Source organism: Euprymna scolopes, chromosome 4 (assembly GCF_053919585.1).
Source record: "Euprymna scolopes isolate OS-2025 chromosome 4, ASM5391958v1, whole genome shotgun sequence".
NCBI lineage: Eukaryota > Metazoa > Mollusca > Cephalopoda > Sepiida > Sepiolidae > Euprymna > Euprymna scolopes.
In genome coordinates this window covers 6,655,444-6,681,774 of record NC_136485.1, presented here as the reverse complement: position 1 = coordinate 6,681,774, position 26,331 = coordinate 6,655,444, and the positions used below count along the sequence as shown (strand labels likewise).

Sequence of the window (26,331 nt, the reverse complement as noted above, 5' to 3'; positions counted from 1 at the left end):
ATCGTTTGTTTTATATGTCTATTAAAGAATTTGCATCATTTGTTTAATATGTCTATTAAAGAATTTGCATCATTTGTTTAATATGTGTATTAAAGAATTTGCATCATTTGTTTAATATGTGTATTAAAGAATTTGCATCATTTGTTTTATATGTGTATTAAAGAATTTGCATCATTTGTTTAATATGTGTATTAAAGAATTTGCATCATTTGTTTAATATGTGTATTAAAGAATTTGCATCATTTGTTTAATATGTCTATTAAAGAATTTGCATCATTTGTTTGATATGTGTATTAAAGAATTTGCATCATTTGTTTAATATGTGTATTAAAGAATTTGCATCATTTGTTTAATATGTGTATTAAAGAATTTGCATCATTTGTTTAATATGTGTATTAAAGAATTTGCATCATTTGTTTAATATGTCTATTAAAGAATTTGCATCATTTGTTTAATATGTCTATTAAAGAATTTGCATCATTTGTTTAATATGTGTATTAAAGAATTTGCATCATTTGTTTAATATGTGTATTAAAGAATTTGCATCATTTGTTTTATATGTGTATTAAAGAATTTGCATCATTTGTTTAATATGTGTATTAAAGAATTTGCATCATTTGTTTAATATGTGTATTAAAGAATTTGCATCATTTGTTTAATATGTCTATTAAAGAATTTGCATCATTTGTTTAATATGTGTATTAAAGAATTTGCATCATTTGTTTAATATGTGTATTAAAGAATTTGCATCATTTGTTTAATATGTCTATTAAAGAATTTGCATCATTTGTTTAATATGTGTATTAAAGAATTTGCATCATTTGTTTAATATGTCTATTAAAGAATTTGCATCATTTGTTTAATATGTGTATTAAAGAATTTGCATCATTTGTTTAATATGTGTATTAAAGAATTTGCATCATTTGTTTAATATGTCTATTAAAGAATTTGCATCATTTGTTTAATATGTGTATTAAAGAATTTGCATCATTTTATTAATATGTGTATTAAAGAATTTGCATCGTTTGTTTAATATGTCTATTAAAGAATTTGCATCATTTGTTTAATATGTGTATTAAAGAATTTGCATCGTTTGTTTAATATGTCTATTAAAAAATTTGCATCGTTTGTTTCTGTCCTTGGTAAGTGGAGAAGAAATCTTTCTAGACAGATAAATTGAAATTTTGTCCTGATTTATAGTGTCCCAATTTTGGGCAACTGGATTTTCTCCACATGAAAAAAAGAACCTTTCATTTAACTGTGCTCTTGTCGAGAGGGACATGTGGTTGATATTTTTTTTTTTTATTACAAGGGTAGTCACCACTTTTGGCCTGAAGGTCACTTGAGAAGAAGGGTTTATGTGTGAGGGTGGTCATCGAGACAACAGTGCAGTAACTGTTGATGGTGAAAATTGGGTATATCTTGATAATTTAAGGCAGGAGTTTCCAAAGTTTTCTAACAGGGGACCATATTGCTGAATTTTTAGAGCTATGCAGGCCAGAATAGTAAAAAAAATACCTGAACATGTTTTATTCTCTTTTGCTTATTGACTCTGCTTTTTAGAAAAACTGGTTCTCCAAAGCCTCATTTTTAAAAAATTATTTTCAGAACAAAAAAACAAAACATTACACATTTTTACACATTTCCATTTAAAAAATATTTCCTGAATATTTTTATGTTGTCTCTAAGAATTCTGCAGGCCGGATTAAAGACTTTGGCAGGTCATGGTTTGAAAACCCCTGATTTAAGGGGACGGCTAAACAAGAACTTATTCACTACAACATTGTAGTCGGTTGGAAAGTAGGCCAGCAGAACAAAGTTCCACAGGCAGGCAATTCTAGGGAAGAAGCTTTGTTCTTGAAATCTGTATTTAGATTTAAACACAGATAGAGAGTAGGGAAAATTGTTGATAGTGATTATAGCTAGACAAGTATTTTTGTAAAAGTTTGAAGAGATGGGACCATAGATTGAAGCTCAGACGAGCACTTCCCATGTGATCAATTCTGTTGACATGCCTTCGTACATCTTGATAAGTCTACCCATTTCATATATCCAACACCATAGAGGAAGAACATTCTGGCCAATCAAAAAATGTCTGAGCAGCCTGGTCATCACTCCTGTGCAGGCATCTTAAGTGTTTAGCAATAAACTAACCCTTTCTCAAAGGATGAGCCTGGGAGAGTGTATTTCTTAGGATTGCACAAAACTATATGCCAGACTGGCACATCAGCATACCCAAGACTCTGCTAGTCTGCTTTTGGTATGAGTTAATACCACACCACTGAAGGGTGGCTTTTTTCTTTTTTACAAAAAAGTTACTACTTATCGAGGCCTGAAGGCCATTCAAGGATGTAAAACTGTCAGTAAGATCAGTAATGGTGGAAATTGGATAGAATTTGATTATTTAAACAAGAATTTGTTAATATGGAACTTGAAGACGACCATCTTGTATTTAGCTGGAAAGCAAGCCCATAGTACAGAGTTCCATAGATGAGCAGTTTCAGGAAATAAACTTTGTTTATGGCGTTTAGATTCAGACAGAGATAGAAAGTGGAGGAAGTTGTTGACAGTGGTTGTAGCTAGACGAGTGTTTATTGTCAATGTTTTGCAGGGGGCGGGGCATATCATAAACTGAAGTTCAGTCGAGCACTTGCCATGAAAATAACGATAGAGCAGAAATATACTCGCAACCTCTCTTCTGTAAGAAAGAGGTTGCAAGGAGGAGAAATGGACATCACCTATTAGGTTTCAGAGTTGGTTTTGAACCTTGCCGCGGTAGGAAAGGATGCGGTTGGAAAGAATGGGTAGAAGTTCAGAGACTTCTGATATTTGTGAAATTTTAATAAGAGATATTAAATATTCATCAACTTTCAGTTTCTTTGAGGTATTTTAAAGAATTTTTTTTATCATGGACCCAACTTCCCAATCCTGGTTATCTCAAACAATAAATCAATATTTACTGATTTGTATTTGTGTTTTGGAGAATCAATAAATATGCAGGCATGCCTGCTCTTTTAACAGCATCAACAACTTTTAACAGCATCAACAACTTTTAACAGCATCAACAACTATGACCCTCCAAATTGTAGAATCATGGTAATCTCGGGAAGACAAGTAAAGACGGTAGTTTCCCGTTCTTCCCATTTTGATTTGGAGGTGTATTTCCACTTATGAGTTAAACGTGCCCCCAGATACCAACCTGGAAATTTCTACGACTTGGCGCGATACATACAGCCTAGTCTTCCCAAATGGTCACCCATCTGGTACTGGCCAGGCTCATCGTTGCTTAACTTTGATGAACTGGCGAGAAGCAGTGTGTTAACGTGATTGTGTCGTAAATAAAAATATACAAAGATAAAAAAAAACTCATAAGACCTTTCTTTGTTTGTCTGTTTTTGTTCATATGTCAAATCACTTCAATATTCGGTTTTCTGCATTGCTACAGCCTTCTTATACTCCTCCATATTTATTTACCAGCAATGTTTCAAGCAAACTACGTTTCCTTTTATCAAATATTTCAGTTTTACATTAAATTTGATCCATAGTCATTTTCTTCTTAAGACTAAAGGGTTTTAGAATCAAAATCATGTAATAAGCTTTGATCAAAATTGGAATAAGGATTCCACACACACATAACATTATATGTTGATTTTAAATTTCATAAGGGACATAAAAGTGGCGCAAAACTCTTCTTTTCAGAGGGAATTAATTATACCGATCCTGAGACGAGTATTCTAGCATATTTTAGTAAGGTTTTAGCGCAAAGTTGCTAAATCATGGTGCGAGTTTATTACAAGAAAAAAAATTCTGTGTAGACATTACATTTTTTTTTGTTAAAAATTGAGGAATTTTTCTAGTTAAAATCTATTAAGAAATATACATTTTGTATTGATAAATATAGACTTAAAATATGTAAATATTACGTAAAGATTAACAAGTTCCAAAAACGGTATCTCATTTGGCCCATATTGGATGACTTTCCATATTTAGATTGTGTATTTCTCAATACAAAATGTATATTTCTCAATAGATTTTAACTCTAAATGACTCCCCATGTAATAACAACAAATATTTTAATGGAATATGTTTGCCGAACATATCCCCGACAAACCCGCTTAGCAACAAAATCTCACCCCTTCACTGCTGAGGTGTCTAAGGGCCAGAACGCTTTCTACTCTAACTGTTTCTTTCCTCGAACAGCTAAACTTTGGAATTCTCTTCCTGCTACCTGCTTCCCTGACTGTACTGATATGCAGAAGTTTAAATGTAACGTAAACAAATATCGGGTTTGTATTACTGTACATATAGATTTGAAAAAGTTGTCAAAAAACAAATATATAACAAATAAATGTTATCAAAGGCAAGATAAGTTACTTTTCTACCTAACTGGATATATTTTTCGCGTTTTTATTCAATGTAACATGTTTATTCAGCTCGAAAAGCATACAGCGTTTACCGATGTATTGGAAAATTTAAAATGGCGCCCGACTCTCTCTTTAACACGGTAAGTTCAGGAAAAGATGTTATAAATAATAAACTAGACAAAATACTGTTAGAAATTCGCTCAATATATGTTACCGTGACATAAGTTGACATATATTCGATGTTTTTTTAAATAGTATTTTGTCTAGTTTATTATTTATAACACCTTTTCCCAAACTTACCATGTTAAAGAGTGTGTCGGGCGCCATTTTGAATTTTCCAATACATCGGTAAACATTGCATGTTTTTTAGCTGAATAAACATGTTACATTGAATAAAAACACAAAAAAATGTATCCAGTTTGGTAGAAAAGCAACTTATGTTGCCTTAGATAATATTTATCTGTTATATATTTGTTTTTTGACAACTTTTTCGAATCTATGTGTACAGTAATACAAACCCCAAATATCTTGTTAATCTTTCCTAGGTGGTCCCAAATAATAGTAGGCCCTTACACCCAATGGTCTTGTTAAGGGTGGACGTGAATAAAAATAAACAAAAAACAATTTTTTCATGCCTACATAGAATTTTTTTTGTTCTCTCGCAATAGACTAATGCTGCGATTTAGTGACTTAGTTGATTTTGTCTATCTTTTGTTAACGCGTAAAACAATTACAGACCGATCGTTCTTATAAGCTTTGCAAAACTCCAATTTATACACCGTGGTTGTTGCTTCAAACTTGTCATCATCAGCACACACTTAGCCAGCTGGCAGTTGGTTATGTTGGACTGAGTTCACTTCTTCAAACGTGTGCGTTTGTATGATGAGTCATTTTGTCATAAAAGTGAATGAAGGTCAATCAACTTTTCATTGAGTGTAATTTTTTTGAATTAAGCGAGACAATCCGTTATTATTGAAGCCAAGCAAGTCAGATATTTGAAGGCTGAGGCGGCGGCGGAGGGGGAGGAGGTAAATATCGCACTTATTTATCAGTGTGTGGCGTGAAAGGTAAAAAAAAAAAAAAGTCACACCTGAGAAACCGAAAAAAAAAAAGGTGTTTTACTTCCTTTTCTTTCTAGTACGCAGGTAGAATCCGGAATAAAAAGGAATATAATTTATAAACAAATAAGAAATGACCAGAGAAAAATCGCTGAGTTAAATTAGTTGGTTACTTGTTTTTTCTTTTCTTTTTTTTTTTAGAGTAGTGGCGCGGTAGAAAATACACACGAACCCTAATACCCTACAATTTTCATCATTGTTACTTTCTATTCGCCAATGTAAAGGCTTTCAGAATCACTTTCGAATGTCAAAATTTATAACGTAAACACCGTGCCACAAATACCCAACTTATTATTATAGAAGATTAAAAAAAAAAAAAAAAAAAATCGCCACTAGTGATTTCTCCATGACCGTGCAAAATTCGAAAGTGATTTTGCAGCCTTTAAACTGTCAATTCGAAAAATATTTCTGGTTGCTCATGAACAGGTGGGAATTTTCTGCTTCCAGACCAAAGAAAAAATGAGATTTTTCGCTAGTGTTGCACTGTTGCAAGGTCAAATTAGATTAAAAATAATTTCATATGATTGTAGATTAACACCTTTCGCTAAATACCCCTTTTCACACGTGAACACTGTTAAAATGAAAGAAAATATTTTAGAATTTAGACTGGGGGATCAGTTTCGCATATAAATTTGTACGTAAATTGTTTCTTCATTTTCTAGCCATTCTACCGTTTAAAGACAACCATTTTATAGATAAATCTTGTGGTGCTAATTTATTATTGCTGCAAAATACGACCGTTCAAAATACAAAAACAGAAAATTATGGACTCATATGATTTATCAGTGAAAACAAAACAAACTCGTACGTATCTAAATAAAAACAAGCTTTTTTTTAGTTACTTTCTTGAGGATTGCGTATGCTTTTACGACCTTGTCACTCGGACTTAGGGTTAGTAGTAAAATGTTGTACATTTTTTTAAAAGTCGTACATTTTCATATAATGGGCACTTTCTTCAATTAAGAATTTTCTTTTCTTAAACTGTTCATTCAAAAAAGTTTGTTTTTTAGAAGTCATGTATTTTCAAAACGTAAGTTTGTTTTTAAGTCGTATATTTTCATATAAATACCTGTTGTAATTTTTTTAAAATTATAATCATTATATAAAAAGTAAAAAAAAAATTATTTCAGATATTTTTTTTTTTGTTATTGATTGCGTTAATTTAAGGTTTGTTTGTTTTTAGTTACAATACGTGACGCAAAACTTTCTCTTTAGATTGTCTTCCTTAAAAATTCTCCCTGGAACATAAAGTGCACGAGTGTTGTTTTTTTTTTCAGTAAACAAGTCCAAGTTTTAGGTTTATTTATCTAACCTTACTCATCAAAGATAAACACGCGGTCGATGTAACATAGGGAAACTAGCTGCCCCCTCCCCAAGCCGTAAACAAACATGCTTGATAGTTATAAAAGTTGTCTAAGATCGGACCTGGCGCCCGATAATAAACCAATTCCTCTTGAGGGAGGAGGTAATGCAAAGGAAGATGGCCTCCTTGTTATTTACCGCCTTTCCAACGTATATGGCACAAGGCTAAAGCTGAGTGTAAAAAAAAAAAAAAAATAAATAAATAAAACAAGCACCGGAGAGAGTGCACTTTCGTTCCACTAAAAGTAGTCAAAAACAGAATCCTCAGCATTCCCATGTAGGGGTGTCTCGGGCGACTAGTAATAAATCACTCACCGGTTATCGGCAATTTTCGCGTGTCTTTGTTTACTTCCGTTTTCTGCTGACTGTTTTGTTTCATGAAGAATGCCTTGAAAAGTCCCTTCTGATTAATGTTTACCAGTTTGAAAATATTTTGTTATTCTAAAAAAAGAAAGAAAAAACAATGAAGTTCGTTTGCTTATTTTAAAACTGATAAACATTAATCAAAAGGTACTTTTCCAGGGCATTTCTCATGAAGCAGAACGGTCAGCAGAAAACGGAAGTAAACAAAGACATACGGAACTTCAGGATAACCCACTCACCCCCTGAATGAGGAGGTAATGCGAGGGAGGACGGACGTAAAACGAGCAAAAAGAAGAACGCTAAACGAAGGACGAACAACGCTTGAATCTTCGAACGGCGTATGAATACCGGGCGAACCCAGCAACAAAATAGTGCGAATCCGCTTGTAAATAGTTCCAACATGGCGTCTTGTCAATAACGCTTGTTTTTTTTTGTTGTTTTTTTTTCAATATTGCCACTGAACACGATCGTCTTCGTTTGCAAGTCGTCATATCATCGCCATGATTTAATATGGAATTGTTGAACAAAGGTAAATCTCTTTTATTTTCCCTCGCCAAACAAATTCGTTGTTTTGTGTGTGCGTGTTTCGTTCTAGAACGAAATGGCCTTTCTGTTTCCCACCTGCCTGTTTCGTCGATATTGTCGTTTTCAGGGTGGAAGCGAAAAGAAAATGCCGAAATTAAAAACATCGTTATCGTTCGTTCACTTTCTGTTGCTACGTTTCGAAAACTGCTTTATTTCTTTCGGTAGACACAAGGAAGATGACAAATGGATTCCTCCTGCACATTTAATCTACATGTAAACAATAATGGAGGAAAGCATTTTTTTTTTCGGAAATATTGCAGTTGTCGTTAATGTTGTTGTTGGAATTCGTCACCTGAAGCAGAACGATTTAATGTCGTGTTTTTATAACTTTTATTTTTAATATTAAATTTAGTAATTGATATTTAATTTAATAATTCTTTATTTGTATCTCATTTAATATCTAAGTTCGACTTTTCTTTCTCCTGTTGCATAATAATAATAATAATAATAATAATAATAATATGTGAGCAGAAGTGATTGAATTGTCGTCGTGGTCATTATGAATGATATTCCCTCTTTTTGCCTCCCCTTCCCTTTATCTTTTGTCTTTCTCCCTTTTTCTCTCCTCTCCTTCTATTCCCCCTTCTCTTTCCCTCCCCTCCTTCTCTTTCCCATCCCCTCCTTTTTCCCTCCCCATCTCCTCCCGTCTCTCTTTCCTTCCCTCCCTTTCCCTTCCCTTCTCTTTCCTTCCTTCTCTCTATCCCCTTAGCGCCCCTTTTTCTTTCTTCTCTCTTCGCCTTCTTTCTCTCTCTCTTCCCGTCCTTATATCCCTCTTCCTTCTTCCCCTGCCTCATCTCTCTTTCCGAGCCCTTCGCCTCTCTTCCCCTCCCCTTTTCTCTCTCTTCCCCTCCTTTCTCTCTTTTCTTCGCCTACGCCTCACCTCTCCTCTTCCCCCCTTTTCTCCCTCTTCTTCCCCTCTCTTCTTTTCTCTTTCCACTTTTCTCTCCCCTCTTCCTCTTATCACCCTTCTCTCTCTCCCTTCCTTTTTTCCCCCATTATTCCCCTCCGTTCTCTCCTCCCTGTTCTATCTCTCTTTCACTCTCGTTTTCTCTCTCTCTCTCTCTCCTTTCCCCCTTTCTCCTTCTCCCTCTTCCACTCCCTTTTCTTGTTCATGGTGCTTTGTAATACTTTCTATCACCCTCTACTACCCTCTCTTTTATCTGTCTTTCTCTCGCTTTCTTCTTTTTTTTTTAATTCTTTTTCCTCCGAATCTCAAAATGACCCCCGATTCTTTTTTTTTTTTTTTTTCATAACTTTTGTTTTTCATAAAATCCCCCCCTCACCGACATTTCTGCCAACCACCTCCTCCTCTTTAGATCCGATTACTTGACATTTAATCCCGTTCCATTCCCAAATCCAACATTTTTGCACACGCAAAAACAAAAACAAAAAATAGAAAACCCATTTTTCAATCAAACATGTTTTTCCAACAGATGAATCGAAAAACTCGTTGAAACCACAAAATTATAAAATAACTCGAAACTATTTCGGGTTTGTCTATTTCTTTGCAAATCTACGTCATCCAATTTCTTGTACAACTGTTCATCCATAACAACAAAACAACAATCAATAAACTCGTCCTTCATTAAAAACAACCTTTTTTCTTTCTTGACACGTTTTCTTCCTTTTTAAAATCTATATTAATAAAATTGAGACCACTTCTGTATCATTGTGTAGGTGTCTCGTCTCTGTAACTCACAGTATTTCTTTTATTTATTAAAATAATATAAAAATGCTTTGGCAAAAATCCAGTAAATGATAAGATTGACGGCCTAAACAAATTGTGTACAGGCGATATTTTCGTATTTGGATTCATCAGAATACTATTCCCATCTTGGGTGTGATTTTCACAACGTTTCGGTCGATGTAACCTCCGACTTTCTTTAGGTGTATCTTGTCGAACTCTAGAATTTGGACGAAACCCTTTATTTACTTTACGGGGGTAGTATGTTCTTGTTCCGTCAGCCATGACTGGATAGAGGTTCTAAGTAATTCACAATTGTATTTTTCGGTCGCCCACACTGAGAATTGAACGTTTAACCTTCAGGAGAATATCGCTTTTACAACTAATTGTTCCAAGTACTAACCAAACCACTAACTGCGACCCGGTTCTTGTGCAAGGACCCGTGAGCGACCGCGAAAAATACAATTGCAAATTACTTAGGACCTCTATCCAGTCATGGCTGACGGAATAAGAGCATGCTACCCTCATGAAGTAAAGGGCTCTTTTCAAATTCCAGAGTTCGACAAGATACGCCCGAAGAAGGTCGGGGGTTACATTGACCGAAACGTTGTGAAAATTAACAGTAGTCTGATTAATCCAAATAATACGAATAACCACTCCTTATTTCCAAAATTCAGAAACGTCAGGCGATTTTTTTTAGTGTCAAAGTCACGCTTGAAATGTATAAATAATGAAAAATCGAGATTTTAACAAAATGGAGTCTTACGAGAGCGGATGTGGTTGTATTGTTATTGTTGGAAATCATCACCTGAGCAGAACGAGCGAAGTAATTGTTTATGGTGTCATGTTACTTTTTGTAGACGAAAAAGTTTAAAAACCTTTTTTCTTACTTCAAAATGTTAATATTCCTGTTCTCAAGTTTTATTCAAATTTTTAAAGAAACTGCTTAAACCGTGAATCTTTTAATTTAAATCCACCAGAATGCGTTTTGGTTTATAAACAAGTTCGATTTTTTTAATAGCCAAAAACAAAACAAAAAAGGGATTTTTCGTGATTCTTCGAAATTTGAAAATAATTTGTAAGCATTTAAATTGGCGAATAAAAATAAAGCTTTTTATTTTATTTTTAACATTCTTAGTAAATCTTTCAATTTATTAAGAGCCAATGTAACAATATGTATGCAATAATTTTATAAAGATGTAAACATTTTAACAAGAAATAATTAGTTTTATGGTACCAATTTCATCCAGTTAATCATTTGATGACCAAATCATGCCGTAATAATTAAATTTTAAATCCTATTTAAATATAACTTAATAGCCCCCCCCCAAAAAAAAAGTCGGAGAAACAAAAATGAAAGTTAAAACCTCCCGAGCAATATTTGTTAATATTGTTTTACATTGCTTTACGCAATACCGGGAAATTATGTTGTGAACTATTTACGGTTCTTAAATAAATGGCACTTCTGCAGAACAGTTACATTAGTTATCAACTCCTGTTCTTTGGCTGACAAACGCCCTCTATCGGCCGTTCTGTGAACCTCAAATATAAACAAGTGTTTCCGAGAACGCAAAAATATAATAACGAAACCAAAAATATATATGAAAGTCCGAAACATTGTATAAAAAATGTATGAAAATATAATTTTAAAGTTTTAATATTTTTTCTTTTCAATGAGTGATTTATAACTGAAAATAAAATAAATGTTGCAAACATGAAACATTTATAAAATTGTTTTAAGAATTATTTGTTTGTTTTTTTACAGTATAAAAATGTATGAAGATATAATTTTAGTTTATCAATATAGCAAAACAGAATATTAAAAACAGGAAACATTTATAGAGGTTTAAGAATAATTTTTTTTTTGTACAGAAATATTTTTTTTCTTGTTTGTTTTTTTTTTCACAGTAAGATTGTATGAACCTATATCAAAATATAATTTTAATAGACAAGTTTTTATTTTGTTTTTTATTTATAGAAATTTAATGCAATCTTGCGCTGGTTTAATGAATTGATATCGATATTCGGAGAAAGAATTGCACGAACTTTTAGAAAAGTATGAGTCCCAGACCCCTGTTCTTTAGCTGACAAACGTCCTCTGTCAGCCGTTCTTGAAACGAAAATACATTCGCCTCATGTTGCTGTTCTACAGAAGTGCCAAATAAATAATGCTAAAAATTGCAAAATTCGGTTTGTAGTTTTTTTAAAAATATAAGTAAAATAAAATTGCAGAATTTGCAATTTCAACAAAAAGATGCATCTGAAGAAGGTCGGAGGTTACATTGACTAAAACGTTGTGGACATGGCATCGAGAATGAGAATAGTCCAAATAATCCAAATACTAAATGAACTAAGTTTTGAATTTTACGATGAAGTCTCTAAATTGATTATATATATATATAATATAAAGCTGAATGTCTGTGTGTGTTTGGTCACGAATAGGCTCCTATATGGTTGACTATTTTAAAAAACTGATTACATATAATGATCGAAGATGTATCGAGACACAGGAATGGGTATGTTTGATCTGGCAGAATGGTGGTTCATTAAAATTGTGGGGTCTGCGTTCGTGCCTGGTCCACAAAGTATGGAAATAAAAAATTTGAAAATTAAAAAAAAAAACGTTTACAAGTGTTTTTGATATAGATGTATTTAATAATACTTTGATAAGTATGTTTTAATTTAAATAGGAATGGTATAATAAAATTGTGGTGTCTGGCCTCCATAGAATGGAAATAGGCACAAACTTTAATAAAGACTTTTCGTATCTATCTGTGTAAGTATACTTTGATAATTATGTTTCAGTTTGAAGAAATATGGTATAATAAAATTATGTGGTGTTCGTTCGCACCTGGCCTCCATAGAATGAAAATATGTCACAAAGTTTTACAAGGTTTTTTAATATAGATCCACAGAATATTGTGATAAGTGTTTCAGTGTGAACAGGTATGTTATAATAAATTATGGGGTTTATCTATTTTATTTTTACTTTCATCATATTTTGCTTTGGTTTTGTTACCCCCAAATTCAACCCAAATTTACACCTATCATACTTTCATAAATCAGAGTCCATTTTCTGTAGGCTGTTTTTGAACCCAGTCAACGACGGGTACTTTTGCTAGTATATATATATATATATATATATATATATATTTATAAAAACACTAAAACATATTTTCATTATTAAATCTGAAATATTTGTTTATATAAGTTAGAAATGTATGTAAAATGTTTTTGTTTAGTTTTGTTGACAAAAAATCAAAATAAGAATTCAACAAAAAAAAAAACCCAAACTGCAACTGAGGCAATGAGTTTTCAGTTCCATGTTTTTCCAATTTCTTTATATACAAAATATTCCTTAAAATTTTAGCTGCCTCTCTCCCCATATACAAACTGGGATGCAACTAATAGACACAAATATGCACACGTTGGAATGATACGATTATCTTCTACAATAGAAATCTCACCTGTCTGTTTAAATGTATGCATGTTTGTATGTCTACCTAAAACTTTCGACAGAGGTGACATATTTTTGCGAGATTGGTATCATTTTGAAGCTTGACATATAAGACGACAAATAGCGAACAATTAGCTAAAAATATTAATTCCTTCTCCCTCAACTGGGCACTTTTCTACAGGGAGGGGTTGCTTTTTTTGCCAATATTTTCAGAAGTCATCCTTTCTTTTTGATTGACTAGCCTTAATGTAATCTGTCGCCACTTCCGGTGTGGCGATGGTTGCAACAGCAAACTACGCGTTACGGGTTTGAGCCTACCTGCCCCCCTTTTTTTTTTTTTTTTTCTCAACACACACCTCCAAACACCCAGGCAATGCCGGTCACCCAGGTTAGTCTATTATATAAAAGCGAAAATGTGTGTTCGTGTGTGTGTGTGCTTTTTTTCTTTGTATGTCCAGCATAGGCTTTGGGGAGGAGGCGCTTGGGAGGGGGGGTTACCACGTCTTAGAACTTTTTATATACTTCCTAGATTATAATATTTCCTTTTTACGAAAGGAGGTCGTCTTTATCTTTTATTTGAGCAATTTTTATTTTAAAAAATTCACGCTATCCTGTGGTCCCGCATGTTTTTTCATGTTTTTCGTATAAAAATGCGAAACTAACGAAAGTGAAGCCAGTTTTCCGGCTTCATGCCGGGGAAGTCGAGAAAGTAATTAACTTTGATCCCTGTGTGGAAAACCCCTCATATCAGACAATTGCTATTCATTTGGACTCTTGGGAGCTGGGAACGACCTCGTGGTGAAGAAAATAAATACTATGAAAGATTTCATTTCTTTGCAGACTCCTGACCTTATTATCAGTTAGTCAACAGCTTTTGATTGACATTGCTAAATGTAAACGCTTTTTATTTCCTTTGTCGTCATAGCACAGTGGTAAGATCTGAGGTTTTCCGCCTTTGCGTCACAGGTTTAAACCTGCCTGCCTACTAACACCTTTTTTTTGTTCTTTTACACCTCCAAACACCCCGGGCAACACCGGGCACCCCTGCTAGTCTAATATATAAAAGGCAAAATGTATGCACGCATTTGTCTATGTCCGCGAAAGATTTTTTTGCATCGGGGTTCTCACATCGGTTACATTCCGGGAGAAGTTTTCTTATATTTTCTAGATTGTAATATCTCAGATTTGCAAATGGACATCGTCTCTATCCTTTTTTGATTGATTGAGTTTTAAAAGATTACCTCGTTTCAAGTGTTTGTTTGTCTTTTTAGTATAAATAAAGCAAAACTAATCGAATGCAAACACGCAAACGCCTGGCTTTCCGGCCAGGTAGTATCTGTTCTGTAATTCGTCCTTGGTCAATGTAGGGGAAACCCTTCATACTGAGACAATTACCATTTATTTAGATACTGCCAGAGTGCCCCCTTTTTGAGGGAGCTGTTCTTCCCTTACATGTAAAATGACCTTATGTCTAATTTGCTTTCTGTGGGGAAGCAAATATATACCAAAACAGAAAGCGGGAAACTTAACTGGCCCTAGGCCAGGTTTTAAAGCAACGTTCATTTCTGTGCATGCGTGGCGACTCCTATGATTCTTAAGATAATTACAAACTCCTTGAATTCACTATTCTCTTTGGCCTAATGATTAACGAGGCAGACTAATTACCCTACAGTTTTGAGTTCGAAACCACCTCTCTCTCGATCTTTTTTAAAAATTTTTTGTTACATTCTTTTCCTCCTTTGCTGTTCGAGTTCAAGCCTATCTGCCTACTACCACTTTTTTTTTTTTTTTTTTTTTTTTTGCTGCTCAACACACACCTCCAAACACTCGGGCAACGCCAGCCACCCAGCCACGTTACATATAGTGTTCAAATATTTTTGCCAGATTAAAATTCAGTGTGAACAAATACTTTTTGAACTAAATGGAAAAAAAGGTTCTTGGCCTTCAGGCCGGGATAAAGTTGTAGTACCTGTTCTGATGCTGCACTTCACTTTTTCGGTCTTGGTTATTGGAGAAATCCTTCATGACTGATACATTTTTTATTTTTATTACTAACCAGAGTGCCCCTTTTTGGGAAGCTGGTTCCCCCACATTAAAAACCGGCCTTGTGTCTAACTTTGCCCTTGTGATGAGGCAAGTAAACAAAAAAAAACAAACTTTTTGAACTGCCCACTTTTAAGTAATGAAAATTTTAGCCATCCCATGCATTGTTTTCAATCCTCTCATAATATTGTTCATCGTTCAATTGAATATCCTATTATTACTTAGCCTTGTGGTGGTAGCTCATTAGTATATATATGAAAACTTTTTTTGTTACTCTTTTCTAAGATAATATGTTAACAATTTCAAATTGACTTCAAACTTTTTATTTTTAAAATTTTTTATTAGATTTCAAAGTTAAAAATAATTTTTTTTTTTTTTTTTTTTTAAATTAAAAAAAAAAAATGGACTCGTCCCTCGACGCAAGTCATGTTTGTTGATATTTACTGCCTCACCACCTCAAGTTGAAGGTGGCACAAGGCTGATTTAATGTGGGTCAATGGTCAGGGTCACTTAAAAAGTCTAAACATTTTGATTTGAATCTTGTTAAATAACATGTTGATGTTTTTATAGAAATCGATAAAATCAGTGGGGGTGGGTGGAATTTTTCAAAATACTTAATTAAAAAAAATGTCATTTACTTGTTTCCTCATGAAGTTAAAAACAAGATCTGTTTTTAATATATGAAGATATGCTCTCTATTTATTATCCACTCTGGATTTGTTTTTTTTCCTAAAAAAAGCTTTACACACAGGGTAAGAGGTTAGTGTAAAAGTTCCCTAGATTGAACCCATTGGTATTCTCTAACAGTGGTTAACGATAATCAATTCTTCCTGAAAGATAAAGTAATGCCTGAGAGGATGGCTGCACATAATTCTACTCCATCTTAATATGAGCTTGACAATTGTGGACAACCAAACTTACATTCTTTGTTGTGCGATTTATTATCTCGTTCTTGAATTTATTTGATATGAAAAAACTACTTTTATATTCTTTTTAAAGTTTGTGAAGAAATGTCAGATTTCCAACAAAATTTGAATTGCATGGTGCCACCAATCATTTGGAAGAAAATTTAAAAAATTAAGTAATTTAATTTTGAGTTTGAATATAAGTGAAATGCATGTATTCAATTTTTGTTTTAATTAAAAAAAAAATCTTATGTTTTCATATTTAAAATTTTATGTTTTCATATTTAAAATCTATTCTGATAATGTTAACGATCTCTGATAAGCATTAAGTTATAGAGTGAATAAAATATATCAGTTGACAATCTAAAACAATTTTTGCCAAAAAAAAAGAAGCAGAAAAAACAAAGTCAAATTATTTTCAAAAAATAAATGTGTTAAAAAAACTTGTTTTAAGTTCAGCATTTGTTAATATGATAAGATTTTATTTTGATTTGACCCCCACCTAAAAAAACCCAAAAACAAACAAACTGAATTTTAAACTAATTTTGAATGATTTAATTATATGACTTTCTAAAATCATGATTCTGTTTGATTCATGGAATGGTTGAACTAAAATTAAAATTGCAATATTGAGGGATCATGATAGCTGGGGAGGCGAAGTCTGTTGTTGGAACTCATGATGTGAATTATCAGACCGTTCTATGTAGAAGTGAAGTTAGAATTCGACTTGGTGTTATGAAATACACCTTCCCAAGTATTACCACCTTTTTTTAAAATAGTCTGTTGCTGATTACCTGAGGCACCCCTACCAAGGGATAATTGGTTTGTTCATAGCTATTTTTGTACCTTGCCTGAGCATTCCCCTTGAGAGAGCTGGTTTCCCTCATCTTCCGGCCTGATGCCACATCTTATTACAGTGAGGGGATGGGTAAATAAAAACGGATGGATAAGATGGATTTTCATTGTACAGTAGAAGCATTCATTTGATTTTCGTCATGTTTTCACATTAACGATTGTCTCAATGTACAACATGTAATACTTAGATGTAGAATTAAACTGGTTGCCCATATCTTGGCATCTGCAGACTGTTGTACGTGGTCTGCGTTCATTTTGGATGCCGTGTATTCTATGGGAGGAACCAGTTCAACCCATCCTGGTTGAATGCTGCCTCAAGTCAATTTAAGAATTAGAAGGAATATTAATACATTAATATGACTTTGAGTATTCTTGCTGAATCCTGTGTTTTAAATTCATAAATAACAATCTTTTTTTTTTTTTTTTTTTTTTTTAGACTTCTATCTACATAAAATGAAAATTTCTGTTTTCTAAAACAAGTTCTCTTAACTGAAATGTTTTCTATACAACGCCTACATGTATCCATTAAATGTCTTGTCAGCTTTTTAATTCTATTTTGATGTCGAAAATTGACTGGAAAGCTTTTCACTCTGAGTCATAGTAGCTCTTGATGAAATTAGTGAAACTGGAATCCTGGACCAAATTGCTGTTGTCAGGGGAGAGAACATGCTTGTTCTGATGTTCTGGGCAAAATTCAAATTCCTCATAAATAATTGACTTGTTAATGACAAGTGCTCAACTGAGTTCCAGTTTCTGGTTCCTCTTTGTAAGACATTCACAGCAAGAACTTACCACAACTACAAAAATTTTTTTTTCTTCCTCTTGTGTGCCTAACATCAAACAGACTTTCATAGTTTCCTTCCAAGACCTTCCTATCTGTAAAATATTACCATGGGTCTACTCCCCTGCAGATTACAGCATGTTCTTCTTCACATCGAAAGGCAATGAAAACTGGTCATAAGCTGTTCTTATAAGTAATGACATTTTGTTGATTTAATTCGTTTTCAATCATAATATTCTTCTTCATTCAGCTGTCACCCTATCCATCTAATTAATTCTTATCCTTGAGTGGCTTTTAATCTTGATATGTGGTGACTCATTAATACCCACTTCTCTCTCTGACATCTTTTCTTGACTTAAAAGATGCATAGAACTTAATTTGGAAAATGTTGTCTACTTGTAGATCAATCAATTCTTTGTGGAGGTCATGTGATGCTGTTTCACTGTCAAAAGCAACTGAACAAATTAAACTGCCCCCCCCCCCACTTTCAGATTTAAAATCAGCAGCAAACCTCCTAATAGATTATTTCAGTACAGACTGCTGACTGTATATTTTGTTTTTTGAACATGTGATAGTCTGAGAATCTTTATTTATGTGCTTCCCCACAAGGCAAAGTTAGGCACAAGGTCAGATTTTAAGATGGAAAAATGCTAAATGGGAACAGGCCTACCTGTATATTCCCGTTATCACTCTCTTGTAAATGAGGGCACCTAAGACAAAAGGAAATACCCCCTTCCTCAGAATGGAGAAGGTAATGACTTGGAGGATGATCCTGTGAGACAAGCATATACTACACTTTGATCATAACCTGGAAGTTTTGCACACTTGGGGGAAAGTGTGCTTTGAAATGATTTGTAGCAAACAAGTGATTTCAAAGCACTCTATAGTTTAATAGCATTGTTGTTTGACTCATCTACTAGATACTATGCTCAAGTGTCTTTCGTCTCTGTACAAAAGTTTGTCAAGAAAACACGACACAAGTAAACTTCACCTTATAATTGAACCCTGTTGGATTGTGTAGTAGACTTTCGGTCAGCGTTCAAGTTGTGGATAACTTGACAAAGACTAAAGTTACTTCTCATAAAAGATGAGAACTATTTATGGCACAATGGGAGATTCCATTGTGCACACATGGGCCAGTCTATTCCTTGGATTGTGATTGGCTGAATAACCTGATTGGATATGCTTGTACATAAATACAAGCCCTCAGTCCAGCTCAATCTGATGTCTGTCTTGTGCATAAGCTGGACCCTTGGTAAGTGTTGCTGCTATTATTATTGTTGTTGTTGTTGTGTGTTATTGACTAACACAGTTCTTTTGATTATTCTACATCTCCCCTCTTCCCCCCCCCACGAGTAGGCTGGGTTGTGTGAGAGGTGTATCTCTCTTTTAGGCCTAGTTTGTTGTGTGGTAGTAACCTAGAAAGAGCTCGGGGAATCCTTGATCGAAAGCGTGGGGATATATGTGTGGTTTGTTGTTGGGGTTTGGTTGCTGTGTATGTGCTATTACAGGGAGATAGTGGGAGATGCAAGAATGTAGTATCGCTTGAGGGAATTGTTGGTCCTAGTGTTGCACTTGGTATTGGGGTTGGTGCAGGCTTAAGTTCGCATTTTCTGAGGAAACGGCGGTTCCTAAGTGTGATCCTTTCGGATCCGTTAACCCTGATTCGGTATTGTCGATCTGGTAGGGAACTGATGATTTTGCCCGTTGTGTTCCATCTGCGATTTACTGGATTTTGGATGGCTACAGTGTCACCAGCTTGTAATGGTGGAAGGTTGTGGGTATATTTATTGTATCTTTCTACTATTTTTGCATTGCGGTGGTGGAGCTTAGGGTACGTATTTATGATTGCGTTTTGAACGAATTCATCAGCGCAACTGTATAACTGGGTATTGGCCTGAGAAGTTGGCATGTCCGTTATTCTGGTAAATACTTCCCAGTCAATCCGAAATTTTCTGAATTGTTGAGGGGTCATTTCGAGATGAAGTTGGGGAGGCCTGGCAGCTGGTGCCTTAGCATAGGTGGTCTGGGTAGCGGGCTCCTTGGCTTGTCGAAGGATAGACAGAGCTTCTCCCATTGTTGTGATTCCCAATTCTCTTAGCATGGCTTGATCCATTACTTGAAGGTTTTCTTTCCTCAGTTTTTCCTTCACAAAAGTTGCAGCGTAGCTCTTGGCGGAATCGGCAGCAATGCCTGCTTTGAGGAAATAGTCTTCCCAATCTTCTGTCTCGAATCCTGTTCGTAGTGCCATGTTGGATTGTGTAGTGGACTTTCGGTCAGCGTTCAAGTTGTGGATAACTTGACAAAGACTAAAGTTACTTCTCATGAAAGAGGAGAACTATTTATGGCACAATGGGAGATTCCATTGTGCACACATGGGCCAGTCTATTCCTTGGATTGTGATTGGCTGAATAACCTGATTGGATATGCTTGTACATAAATACAAGCCCTCAGTCCGGCTCAATCTGATGTCTGTCTTGTGCATAAGCTGGACCCTTGGTAAGTGTTGCTGCTATTATTATTGTTGTTGTTGTTGTGTGTTATTGACTAACACAGTTCTTTTGATTATTCTACAAACCCTTAACAATATGGTCAAAATAACATGGTAGTTGAAGCCCAAATAAGATGCCCTGAACACAACTACACAGTGGATCAACACAAGGAATAGAGCACCTTCTTCCAACAGAGCACAGCTGGATACTCCACCAGACCAGATGAATTCTGGTCCTGGAATCTAGTAAGACTAAGAAATCGCAAGAAAGATATGATATAAATAATTTACTGGATAATTGGGGATAGGAAAATTCATATTAACTTATTTACTAAGTCAACATTGTACAGGCAAAGAAAACTTTAATGGCATATTCAAATATGTATCTCATATAGAAAACTTTAATGGCATATTCAAATATGTATCTCATATAGAAAACTTTAATGGCATATTCAAATATGTATCTCATAGAAAACTTTAATGGCATATTCAAATATGTATCTCATATAGAAAACTTTAATGGCATATTCAAATATGTATCTCATATAGAAAACTTTAATGGCATATTCAAATATGTATCTCATATAGAAAACTTTAATGGCATATTCAAATATGAATCTCATATAGAAATCAAGTGTTAACGCCAGGAAGTGAGGCCCTTGATTTCTGAGAACTTTGGAATAAAATGAAAAAAAAAAAAAAGGGAATGATACGTAATTTTTATGACCGCAGTGTTCACTATTTGAAAGACATTTTTTAAAAAAATCGGTTGAGACAAGTCATGAAGCCACTTGATGTAAGGCGCTAACAAGAACAAAAGATGGTTATCACAAAGGCAAAAGATGCTTAATCTTGAAATGACCAACACTGTAGGTAGGAGAAAAAACAGTGAACAGGAAGAGAGTTCCATAATCTTGCAGTTTTTGGAGACAGCTACTGGAATAAGAAGCTGTATTACAATGAGATATTAAGACAGTGAATTGATGGAAACCATTAAACTAACAAATCAAATAAGCTTATCCCTGTCAGCAGGGCTGTAGAATACGCTGACTGCCCCTTGCAGACAGTAAAAGTCTCTTGATGATGCCACCTGTTGGCTGTGGGTGGTGACCCATTATGTCTTAGGATGGAATCCTGGTGGTTGAAGGACTTGAAGGTCAGATTTAAGCACCTCAACTTCCCTAATACACCAGTTTAACCCTTACTTTGGCTAGACGGGAGGTCAGAGAGGCCAAATCTGATCAATTGTCAAGCCCCATTATATATAATCCACCCCAAACTTAACAAAATACTTATCCCTCACTCACTTAGCACTATCCCCAAATATATAATGGCAAGCAATGGTTAAGGGTCAATTAATTGGTAAGACCAAAACTCTTCACATCTGCTTTTGGCTAAGCAAATTAAATAATTTAGTCAACAGAAAGTGCTTGAGATTTTACTGACCAAAAGAGTATGTCTCTCATGTAGCCCTGACACAAGCAAGGCAAATAGGTTTTTGCTTTGCTATGTCCCAATTATATGACTCTGAGGTGGGTAGGGAACTTGATAGATGAAAATTAATAAATTATTTATGGAAAAACAAAATAAAAATGACTGCCTTTTAGACACTAAATACTGGAAAAGAAACCATTCAGATGTCTTTTGATTTCTCCAGCTCAGAGAATGAGAAAACAAATAATAGAAAAGCCTTATCCACAAAAAAAAAAAATTTCCAAGATTCCTGATTATTGAATTAGAAAAAAAAAAAAAATTGGTGAGTTATCACCATTCCTAATCAAGAAAATACTGAACAACAGAAGCACTCCTAAAACAATTGTAAAAAAATAAAAGATGGAAACATCTTAATAGAAGTCACCAACCAGAAAGATGCTCAAACCTTACTTAAAATGGATAAACTCCATGAATACAAATGTAGAGTCTTCCCACATGAAAGACTGAATATATCTAAAGGAGTGATCGGAAGCTATGAGTTATCTCTAGCTACGGAAGAAGAAATAAAAAAAGAACTGCAAAAAAAAAAACAAGGATTGATCAACCACATATGTATAAATATAAAATCTACGGTAGGCTGAATGCGACAAATACATATATACTAACCTTTGATTTCGTGAACAATACCAAAAGAAATTAAAATTGATTATTTAAATGTAAAAGTAGAGCACCGTAGAGATCCGTAGGTGTAAGAAGGCATTCTACTCCAATAGTCCCTTCCCCAGAACTGCTAGACTTTGGAACTCCCTTCTAGGATTCTGCTTTCCCAACTGTACTGACATGCAGAAGTTCAAGTGTAATGTGAACAGACATCTTGCTGCTCATCTGCCTTCATAATATCCCTGCAACTTATGTCCCCGATAGTAGCCCCCTACTTCAAAGTGGCACTGTGCCTTGTTTGGGGTGAAAATTGAATAAAAAAAAAATAATAAAATAAAAAATAATATATATACTAGCTCCTAAGATGTTTTAATTGTCACAAGTCTGGACACCACAAGGAAACCTGGAGAGGAAAAAAGACATGTGGAAAGTGTGGGAATAGAGAGCCAGACCACTCAGAGGAAGGGTGTACCAATGAATTAAAATGTACAGATTGCAGAGAAAATCATTCTGCATACTAAGAAAATAGTTGAAACATATTTAAACGATGAAACATATTTAAACGATGAAACATATGCTGCAACAACACAAACCACATCAACACATGAAATATACAATGAATTTAAAGAGCTAATAACTAATCTCATTAAACCATAAAGAATGGCCAAAATTCTAAAATAGCCTCAAAGAAAAATACCTTGGTTGAAATAAAACAATAGAAATAATAAACCAAAGCAAACAAGATAAGAATCTGCCTACAACTGAAGCACTTAAAAATATATCGCAGAAACATGCAAAACAATTAGCAGAGATTACCAATGAAACCAGTAATAAAACAATAAAAAAAAAAACATTCCAGGAAACAAGAAACTCAAACAATACACATGAAAAATAGGTTCCAAACATTAGAAATGATGGAAACTGATAACAATAAGAAAATATCAAATATAACAAAAACATTCAAGAAGACAAGAAAATAATGAACAAGAACTCAAATCAATTTCCCCAGCTAAACCAAGATCTACTTCCAAACCCAGACAAAGAAAAGAAAAATCTCAACAAGAGCCTGAACCAAACACACAAACTCCAACAACAAACCCCCAAAAAACCCTCTACCTCCAAAGAGATGCAGGTAGATAAAAAAAATTCTAATCATGCAAACAACCATGGGACAAAAAATAATGGAATTGTTGTGGTTTGAAAACAAATATGAACAAACTACTTGTGCTACGAACACAAGAACACCCCCACAATAATTTGTCTTCAAAAAACCTTCCTGAAACAAGAAGACAACATCAATATTAAGAACTACCAAATATTTAATTACACTCATAAATTTGGGGGCAGGACCTCTAGGGGGTAACAATTCTAGTCAGGAACGATATACCCAACAACAAAATAAACATATCAACCAACATCCAAGCAATTGACATTAATGCCACTCTGCATAAAACAATGATGGTATGTTATCTATATATCACACCAAATAAAGACATGAATAAAAGTGAATTGAAAAAAACTGATCGACTAATTATCTAAACTTATTAGGAGACTTCAATGGTCATAACATCCTATGGAGATGTAAAGACATTAATAAAATGGGCAAAACGTTGGAAGAATTTATTAATGAAAATGATATATGCTTCCTTAATGATGGTGCACCTGCACATTTCAACCCAATTAGCAGAAACCACTCAGCCATTGACCTAAGCTTATATTACTCATCAATACATATGGACTTTAACTGAACATTATATGACAACACTTGTGGTAGCGATCATTTTCCAATACTGATAGAAAGCCCAAAGTCTAATAGTGAAAAAACTCCCCGATGAAAACTAAATAAGGCAAATTGGCAAATATTCAAAGAAAATGTAAATATAGGTTGAATCACACTGAGACAAACAATGACTCCGTAGAATATTTCACAGATACACTGATCAAAATAGGAAATGAATGCATCCCTAAAATCTTAGCACTTAACAGATTCAGTTGACCCTGGTTTGATGACAAATGTCAAGAAGCCATCAAATTGTGAAAAGCGGCTTCAAAGAAATTCCCAAAACAATCCACAAGTTCAAATCTGATTGAATACAAGCTAAACGGAGCTAAAGCTCATAGGGTAATCAAGGCAGCTAAAAAAAGAATGCTGGAAAAACTGTCAGCAAATTGAATTTCTTCTCAGAACTGAGAGAAATATGGGAGATGATTCAAAACATCAAAGCACAATTAAACGTCTCCTTAAAAATAAATCCAGATTGACCGATGAAAAGAATATATAACAAAATTACTTGCTGAATGCAAGAGAGTTGTATGCTGTCAAGTTCAAAGTAGCTGAGCAGCGGCTTGATTCCCACCAGTTTTAGCAAATAGCAAACAGGATCCTGAACAGAAGCGTGTGCTCTACCCCAACTATCATCAATGGACCTGAGGAAATCTTGTCAGCATCAGACAGAGCCAAACTCTTTGCTAAGAACTTTGCAGCTAATTCTACCCTATGCGACCAAGGCTGCCAACCCCCAATATTTCCTCCTGTATCAGAAAATACTCTATGCGATATACAAATATCTGTGAATGAAGTTGCCAAGCTAATTAAAAACCTTGATTCCAGTAAAGCAACAGGCCCTGACGATATTCCTATTATAGTGCTAAAAAAGCTTCAAACAGAACTAGCGCCCATACTTACAAAACTGTTTAAGCATTATCTTAAGGAGAATTGCTTCCTAACACCCTGGAAAATCTCGTTAGTATGCCCTGTATTTAAGAATTCAGGTGATCGGTCATCTCCCTCTCAGTACAGACCAATAATCTCCTGTGTGTCATGAGTAAGTTGCTGGAATCTGTGTTAAATAGAGAAGTAGTCTACCACCTCAGCAAAAATAAAATCCTTAGTGGTATTCAATATGGTTTCTGTTCTGCTAGATCTACAGCAGATGTGCTTACGGTTATATCTCATCGGATTAGCGAATCTCTTTACGGAAGCTTCTTTTCTAGGGCAATTGCTCTCGACATATCAAAGGCCTTTGATAGAGTATGGCATAAAGGTCTACTGCACAAGATCTTCAGTTATGGTATAGCTGGAAATGTCTTCTCAATTATTAAATCATTTCTGTCTGATAGGTTCATAAGAGTAGTGGCATGGGTAGAAATCAGAAGCTCACAGTATTAATGCTGGAGTCCCTCAGGGGTCCATCCTGGGCCCAACTCTCTCCCTAATCTACATCAATGATGTTCCAAATCACATCCTTAGATCATTCGTAGACATTTATGCTAATGACACTACCATCTATGGCAGTACATCAAAGACTGTTAATGACCAAGTTCTCTCTGATTCTCTCTCCTCTTATCTTGAGCATGTGGTACAATGGGGAAAGAAGTGGCTGGTTACTTTTAATGCATCTAAAACCAAACTTCTGTCTTTACATCATCAACGCTCTGATCCTCATCTGGCATCAATTGAAATGAATGGCTCTCATCTTGAGGAGACTATTTTTTGACAAATTCCTGGGCTTGACCGTAACTCCTGATCTGAAAGAAAACACGTACATCAAATCTGTTGCCAAGATCGCTGGGAAAATGGTGGGATCCTTCTATCGATCCAGGAGATATCTCACTGCTGATGCAATGTCCAAGGATGGAGTACTGTTGCCACATCTGGGCAGGAGCTGCTAGAAAGACTTTATCCTGTCTTGACAGAGTTCAAAATAGACTTCATAGCCTAGTGGGGGAATCCATTTTCTCTTCTCTGCAACCTCTTTCTCACAGAAGAGATGTTACGAACCTTTCTCTGTTTTATCGTTATTTTCATGGCAAGTGCTCATCTGAGATCCAATCTATGGTCCCCCCCGCCAAAAAACACTCGTCTAGCTGAAAACACTATCAATAATCTCCCCCACTCTTTGTCTGTGCCTAAACCTAATAATAGATTCCATGAACAAAGTTTCTTTCTTAGAACTGCACACCTGTGGAACTCTCTTCCTTTTGCCTGCTTTCCAGCTGACAATAATATGGTTGTCTTCAAGTCAAACGTAAACAAATTCTTGATGAGCCGTTCCCCTTAAGTAATCCAATTCACCAAATTTCCACTATTAGCAGTTATTATAACATTGTCCCATTGGCCACTGTATGCTTATTAACCCTTATCCTCGAGTGGCCTCTGGGCCTTGATAAGTAGTGGCTCCTTTGTAAAAAAAAAAAAAAAAAAAAAAAAGCTAAAACCTTTTCCCAAA

At 34.6% G+C, this 26,331-nt stretch overlaps 1 protein-coding gene across 2 annotated transcripts in view; it reads left to right on the top strand.

Moving 5' to 3' along the window:
* Positions 1-5,406: 5,406 nt before the first annotated feature.
* Positions 5,407-26,331, top strand: part of LOC145266602 (C-myc promoter-binding protein-like) — a 183,429-nt gene continuing 162,504 nt past the window's right edge. For both annotated transcript variants that reach the window (XM_080122499.1, XM_080122489.1), the window contains exon 1: positions 5,407-7,736. The gene's annotated coding sequence lies outside the window, so the exon portion shown is untranslated. The remainder of the gene's footprint in view (positions 7,737-26,331) is intronic.